Below are 8,454 nucleotides of genomic sequence, written 5' to 3' on the forward strand. Positions count from 1 at the left end.
CGGTCACGCCCTCCCCAGTCGCTCTCCAGTTACTCCCTGAAGGCTGCAGGCCTCTGGAACTGGCAAAGCCAAAGCGTTACCTGCCCATTGGCACTGCTGTTTTGGATGCCATTCTGTTCCTTCCCAGTATTCTTCAAGTAACCATTGGTTTTCTGTAAATAAAGATTTTTTTTTTTTTTTAAAGTAAAATACCATCAGCACATTAAAGTCCCTGGAACCTCCCATTAAAAAACATTTGCCATTTTGGTAATGTTATAAACGCCAATCACTTGGTTTTTTAAAATTTTAAAAGTTTAATAATAATAAAATGGTTATAAAAATAGTAATACAATTAGAGTAATGAAAATTTAGAGTTAGGACAATTACAAGACAATAAAAAGCAAAGAATTACGGACGTCCGGATGCTCTCGGGCACTTAAGCCCAATAAGCATGCCTTGTGAACAAAGGAATAATCTTTAAAAGCAGTAGCCTGTTGCATATTCATACATCTCATACATGATGCATAAATTCCTTGCAAATTAAGAACTTTTTCTGGGTTTTGTCAACTTCTTCCCCTTAATCCTGGTGGTTCCATAAAGACAGAGAGAAGGTGGAAGAATGTTTGTCTTTTCCGATAAGGAGGCAGTAATTCTTTATGGGCCCCCTTCATTGTCATCTCTGTGTGAAGAGTTTCTTCATTATCTCATCTCTTGCTTGAGTTAGTAAAAAAAACCCCACATACATAGGCTCTATTTTAACTACAAAACTACATTTACCATACTATTAAAATGTTAATACAGCACTTCTAATCAATATAACATAATACATATAGTATTCAATTTAATATTTGCGAAAAGCCAATCATAAAATATGCATTTTTCACAATCCCTCCTCTTATTCTTTATAAATCATTTGGCTTGAGCAATATTTCTTATCTAATTGCATTCTTTAGACTATGTTAGTAATCAAATTAAGGATGGGATTAAACAAGGAAGAAACATCGGAACAGTTGTAATCTTAATTTCTTCCACTATCCATTCTTCAATACATTATCCCATCAGTTAGTTTTTAACATTGTTTTCCCACTTTTGGACTGGTATCTGGGTTATTTCTTTAATTCTAACGCCTGAGCGGCTTTGTTTGTTATCTTTTTATGACTGCTTGGAGTCTTATAATACGATTCAGTATATAATTTGGGTTTAATACAGAGGTAGATTGCTGTGCTGATTTCACTTTTTTTTTTTACTAATGGCCTTTTTGCCTAATCTTGGACTGTATTCCTGAAATCAAATGTAAAACAAATTAATCTCTCTCATTTTGGACATTCAATGCCCCATCTATTACCACTTTTTCCTAAGTTCCTTGTAATTCAATATTTTTCCCCATTTTTCCTGCAGGTACTCAGTTTGGATGGGTTATGACAATGGCTGTTGACATGGGAGTGTGTAACAAAAAAGGAACTTTGTTTTTTTTCCATGTAATATTTTTGTAGCATTTGTGACACGATCTTGCCAGTATCTCAAAAGGTAAAAGACAACAAATGAGAGACAGAAACAGGAATAACAGAGGTCTGGTATGGCTTATACCCCCACCTCCCCTGCCTATGGAGTTGCTTTCCATAGCAGGTATGTGTGATCTTCTCGGTGGCGAGTACAGTGGTCAATCCAGGCTTGCCCTCTGTTTCCTTTGTTACTCTTTTTACTAAATATTTTTAGGCAAGTCCTTTTCAACACTCTTTAACTGAGGTTTCTTACCATTCCTCAAGTATCTCTCAGTCAACAGGCACTGATAATTCCCATCCACAAAACAAAGTTATTACCTCAGTTGCTTTGAGTTCTATCTCTATAGGGGATAGATTCAGTACTCAATACTTATTGCAATGAGAACATAGATTTTGTGAGGTCCAATACCAATTATTCTCATAATTTGAACATTTACTTATAACCCAGTTAGCGTGTCCAGCACTGGGATGAATCAAATAAAGTATACAGTATAATACTGATGGTAATTTCCCTTCTTCCTTATATAAGTCACAGGCTAAGGCCAGAATGTGAGAACTCTGATTAAAATAATCTTGTTCTTCTTGTTTGAAGTGGAAATGTTCCTCTCCTAAGGAGGTGTCGGAGGCGTCTGAGGACTTATTTAGGCAGTGCTTAAAACTAGTGATGTAAGCTTTGCCTTATTTCTCAGTTAGGTGTTATTTTTTTTGTACTTTCCTTGGTTCATTTGGGTTTTCCCAGACTATTACCACCCAGTCCCAGTCGAAAGTCAATTTGATATCACCCGGTTTAGATGTGATAGTCCATTCTTCAAGGTTCTTCACAAGTTCTTTGATTTTGCTGTCGTGAATTCACTCTCTTTCCGTAGCTCAGATTGCTGCTTTAGTGGTACCTGGAAAGGACTTCTTAATAACACAGTGTTAAAAGAAAGACAATACTGCATTAACTTTTACCATTAGTTTTCTTCAAAACTTTCTGGGTTTAACTAAAAGCTTTTTTTACAGCTGCTTCTTCTTCTTGTATCCAGCTGTTTCAATAGCTGCAGAGGCCAATTCTTCTTGTGAGCTATAAGTAGTTAAATAGAAAGACCAGGCCAATTTTAACACGACATGAATCACATCTTTTGTTTTTTACTTTTTGGGCAACATTTAACTCATTCTTCAGAACAAAAAGCCTCTTCTTCTTAACAACAAAAACTAGAAAGAGAAAAGAGTTCTTGCTTAAACAAATAAATCACTTTGTGAAAGTCAGCTATCTCTGCCTTGATCTTATCTCTAGTGGTGGTCCCTTTCTTTTATTTATTTATTTATTTTAACAGTCTTGCCATTAACTCTGTCCTTCACCTCCCTCTCTCTTTTTCCTCTCCATTTCTTTCTCTCTCTTCGCATTTTAACATTCACATTCCAGCATCAGTCCACCTTCTAACATCAGTCCACATTCCAATGTCTCAGAGAGGTAAGTCTGCCAACCACCCCTCCCCCTTTTTCAACTTCTTTCATGCAATTCATGGCACTCTTCACCAAGGCTACAAGCCACTCACAGCTGACACAGTACTAAAACTAAAGACTTGTTTTTTTATCACAATTTTCTCCATTCACAAGCTCAAAAAGGTTATAAGAACAAGGTAAACAACAACTTACTTCCAAAGTGACTCTACTTGTACCAAAAAATTTAAGACAATGTTAGTTAGTGTACTGCAATTTGCAACGAAGCCAAGGTTTGATTTGGGAAGGGCATCTGAGAACACAGAGCATGAGTTTTACAAATCCATATTTTGAAGAGAGAATGGACAAAACATGAATACAGTGGGGGGAGACAGAAAGTAAGGAATTTGTCTCTGCAATACCATCTCTTTGACTGCTAGGAAACGCTGATCAAAGAGGCTCCTGTGGTGCAAACAATAATTGGATGGAAAGAGGCACTCTTGAATTTAAGCTTTAATGTCACAATAGGAAACAGCACCTGAGCACTGCAGTGGTGAAGCACCCTGCCTGCAAACTCACTAGAGGCAAGCTACTGCTGCCACGCTGCAGGGCTACCTGCAGCACAGAAGGAATCACGACTAAGCCCTCCCTGCAGGCTTGGGTAAACCACACAAGGAACCCACAACTTCTTCATAGCTGTCTAACTCATTCCAGAAATAAAACTACAGCAAGCACAGATTCCCCCCACCAATTTTTTTTTTTTAATGTGTGTGTGTGTCACACACCCACAGTGATGCTGAAAGTAACAAATTAACAGCTTATATTAGAAGATACTGAAACCTTTTCTTCATCCAGCTTTGTGTGTTCCCATTTATATATGTAGCCATCTCCAATTCGAGGTCAAAAAAATAAGCCCTATTTTTCAAAAGTGCTATGCATGCACAACTCTAGCTGCTGTTCTAGGTGCACTGCAAGTAGTCAGCACTTCCAAAAACACAAACAAAACAAAAAACTAAAAAAGCAAAACACATTTGGGTACATGTAAAAGGACTGGCTGGAAGAAAAAAATGTTTCTCATTGACCTGCCAAGTAGCTGGTGTTACCTTTAGTTTAACTTTACACACTGAGAACCATGTGATTGAACAGCTTCACATCGATTCAAAATAAATTAAAAGTAGGTCTGGTTATGTCACAGCTGTAAACTAGTTTCTCAACTTTAGAGTATAGCAAGTTACAAATTTCAAAATAAAAAATCACAATGCAAATTGAAAGAAATAATTTAAACTACTTGTACACAGTAATGGGAAAAGAATTAGCTGAATCAACAGCTCAATTAAAACATTTGCTCAGTATGAAGCATCCTTCCCTATTTCCTTCTCTAGCCCAAACTTCCTTGTTAATTTTTTTTTCTTGTTACTTTTACAGTATCTTTGCTCACACTATAATATTTTGGAATATTTAACAGACAGGTTCTTTTTGCCCCTGTGTCTACTACAAATTCTAATCCTTTTTTTTTTTCTTGGGGACTCACTTTTAAAGTTATCACAGACTCTAGATGGTATTTTTCCCTTAAAAAAATAGAGCCTCTAATATCCCCATTCTTCTTCTTTGCTCTTCTCTCAGAAGATTTTCAGATCTGTTGCTCTCTTAGGACAATCTCTCTTATAATGTCCTTTGTTCTTACAGTAAAAGCAGACATTCCTGGAATGCTCCTGAGACTTGGTTTGTATTGGGGTTTTATTTTTTTCTGTTCCCCTGTCTCTACTACTGTCATATCTAGTAGTGTTTGTGTGTTTTTGATTTTTTTCTTGTAATTGTTTTCTCACATGGTGACTGCCACAATCTTTGCTTTTAGTTTGGCTTTGGCCATAGACTTTCTGAGCCTCCTTTAATAAATCATCTAATGATTTGTTATGCTGATCTTCAATTTTTTCCATTATCTGGCTAAGCACAAAGTTAATCTTTAACAAAGCTTTTCTCACATCAGTCTCAGGATCCATTCTGGAACGTTGCCTTATATTTTTCCCAAGTCTGTCCAACCATTCAGTTGGAGCCTCCCCTTTCCCTTGTTGTGCCTCAAAAGTCTCTTCAGCATTTTGCCCTCGAGATGATGCCCCTTTTTTTTTCTTGATTATTAAATTACAATACTCATTCATATGTTTTCTCCCCTCCTCATTATTTCGACCCTGCTCAGGAGGTGCAGTTGGCATTTTGTCCTCTCCAGGGAGGGGATGTGGTTTTTTTTTTATTACTCCCGGCTTCTTTGTTTGCAATTTTGATCATTTCCCTTTCTTCTGGAGAAAATAGTATCTTTATTATCGACCACATTTCTTCCCAGGTATAAATGCTTGAACATAAAAATTGGTCTAATTGTTCAGCAGTGCTTATGGGATCCTTTAAAATCCCTTTGATTTCCTCTTTAAAATTCCTGACCTCAGAAGAAGTTAAAGGAGCATTTACAAACTCAGTTCCACCCCCTCCCATCGGGACTTCTCTTAGTGGAAACAGATCCCAGTCTTTTTCTATAGCTTTGCTCCCGTGTTGTGAGGAAGAGTCTGGAGAATGTTGTTTTCTAACTGAACTTCTCGTGTTCCTATAAGGGGCGTCCTCCAGGTGCGATTTTCTTTGAGCTGGAGCTGCGGTTACCAGGGGAACGGAGCTCAGGGGAGCATGGGCAGGGCTCGCTGCCGGAACCGCCAAACGAGGGGGCATTTCTAGGGGATACCAGCCGGGAGTGTGGTTAATGGCGGCTGGGTCAGCTGTTCCCAGCAGAGGCGAAGCAGCAGCGGCGGTGCCCAGAGCAGCTGGCACGGTCAGAGTCGCCGGGGATGGGGCAGAGGAAACAGCCGCAGGAGGAGCTGCCAAGGATGGGACAGACGGGACGGACGGGAGCCCGCCAGGCGCGGCCGGCGGAGCGGCCTCGGACCAGCCGGGCGGGATGGGGGCAGGGACCGGTTGGGCAGCCGCGAGCAGCGAGACGGGGACTGGTACAGAGGCTGCGGGCGGCGAAACAGGCACCGGGACAGGCGCCGGCACCGGGGCAGGCGGAGCCGAAACGAGCGGCTCGCTGGGACCTGGGACAAATGCCGGGACTGGGACAGGCGGAGCTGAAACAAGCGGCGAGCCAGGGCCCGGGACAAGCGGCTCGACTGCGAGTGGTGTGGTTCTCTCTTGTTCCACTCCCTTTTCCTTTTTACTGGTTTTCTGTCCCATTTTTTTTTTTTTTCCTCCAAAATCTTCCTCACATTTTCTAACAACCTAAATACTACCTTCTTTCAACTACCCATGCAAAAAATCCTTTCTCTCACAAACCATTCAACACAATACACCTCCCTCCAAAAAAAACAAAGCTCAAAATAAACAATCCACACCACATATCTTCCACTCGTTTCCATTTACTCACCTTTATCTCTCGCTCACTCTCACTCACATTCACACCCTCAAGCCTGTTAATTCATACTTCCAAACTTCACAATACTGTTACATATACTTACATTCGTGCACACTTACTCACTTTTATTTAACTCAAAACAAACAATCTGCATTGCATATCTTTCACTAATTTCTATTTACTCACCTTTATTTTCCACTAACTTTCGCACACACATCTACACCCTCAAGCCTGTCCATTCATACTTCTACATTTCCCTTTATTTTATTGCACAGAGGAAGGAAACGTTAGCAAACCTCTTAGACTTACACAAAGGGATTTCTGTTGCCAGAGAATCGTGAATCGTGTAAGCCCCCACCCTGACCCCTTCCACCTCCCCGAGGTTTGGCTATCCCTCTTCCCTAGAGATAGCCTCAGAGTCAGGGGTTCGGACCTCCGTACCTTGCCCGATCTGGACTCCCCACACCCCCTCCCCCCGGGGGAATGGGTTAGACGACTACTTTACGCAGCCGCGGTGCTAAAAGGTCCTACGATACTGAGCCATCCTTGCTTTGGGGGCAGCCTCTCTGGGTTTCAGTACCGCTGGGCCTCTGGGAAGGGCCCTGAGTTTTGCAGGGTTTTGCCTAAGCCCCCACCCTCAGGGGACTTGTTGGTGCGGGACCCACCGTCGCGTACACAACAAGTAAAGGTACCTTTTGTCAACCCTGGGTGCTCTTGAGGATTAATATCTCAACCCAGCAGCAACCCTGGGTGCTCTTGAATATTAATCCCTCAACCCAGCCCATTCAATTCAATCTCGCCGGGGGGATTCTCTCACTCTTTTATCATTCGCTTCGTCTCTGTAATGGCCGCTTTTCTCGCGAAAAAGACGGAAACGCAGCATGGGAGACTACAGCACTCACTTAGCAGGTCTGGGGTAACCAGCCCGCCTCTCATTCACACACATTCATCCCCCCTTATCCACCCCATTCACACACATTCATCCCCCCTTATCCACCCCGACCCAACAAATACTTCCCTATCCCTTGTCCTTGGGTCTTTGTTCTTCGTGTACACTTTGGTCTTAGGGGCCAATTACCGCGGTTTTAGGGAATCCTTTCCCTTTTCTTTGTTTTATTGTCTCCTTTTGTCCATCGGATCGTAACCTGCATCTGTCGGCAGCACCAGGGGAGCAGAGTGAGGCTGCCTAATCAGGGCAGGACGCGTCTTCTCACTCTGACTCTCCTAAGGCACCGGCAGAGAGGTGTTAGGAACCATCCTCTGCTACCATTTGTTATAAACGCCAATCACTTGGTTTTTTAAAATTTTAAAAGTTTAATAATAATAAAATGGTTATAAAAATAGTAATACAATTAGAGTAATGAAAATTTAGAGTTAGGACAATTACAAGACAATAAAAAGCAAAGAATTACGGACGTCCGGATGCTCTCGGGCACTTAAGCCCAATAAGCATGCCTTGTGAACAAAGGAATAATCTTTAAAAGCAGTAGCCTGTTGCATATTCATACATCTCATACATGATGCATAAATTCCTTGCAAATTAAGAACTTTTTCTGGGTTTTGTCAACTTCTTCCCCTTAATCCTGGTGGTTCCATAAAGACGGAGAGAAGGTGGAAGAATGTTTGTCTTTTCCGATAAGGAGGCAGTAATTCTTTATGGGCCCCCTTCATTGTCATCTCTGTGTGAAGAGTTTCTTCATTATCTCATCTCTTGCTTGAGTTAGTAAAAAAAACCCCACATACATAGGCTCTATTTTAACTACAAAACTACATTTACCATACTATTAAAATGTTAATACAGCACTTCTAATCAATATAACATAATACATATAGTATTCAATTTAATATTTGCGAAAAGCCAATCATAAAATATGCATTTTTCACAGTAATGTAAAGACAGATGCATTTTTTTGTAATCCCTTATTTTAAAAAACTGATCTGTATTTACTTATTATTCGGTTGTATTAAATTTTACTTTTTAAACGGTAGGACTTCAGAAAAAATCTTTGATCCATATTTAAGCATTCTTACCAGTATGATTGCGAAGTTTTCGCAGCTGACAAGATCTGCCCTAAGGCCTTACCCTGTTTCTGGCAGGTCTTGCCCTTTCTCTGGTTCTTCATTGTGAAAAACGCCAATCACTTGTGTGAAAAATGCAGA

This window comes from Anomalospiza imberbis, unplaced genomic scaffold (assembly GCF_031753505.1).
Source record: "Anomalospiza imberbis isolate Cuckoo-Finch-1a 21T00152 unplaced genomic scaffold, ASM3175350v1 scaffold_483, whole genome shotgun sequence".
Classification (NCBI taxonomy): domain Eukaryota; kingdom Metazoa; phylum Chordata; class Aves; order Passeriformes; family Viduidae; genus Anomalospiza; species Anomalospiza imberbis.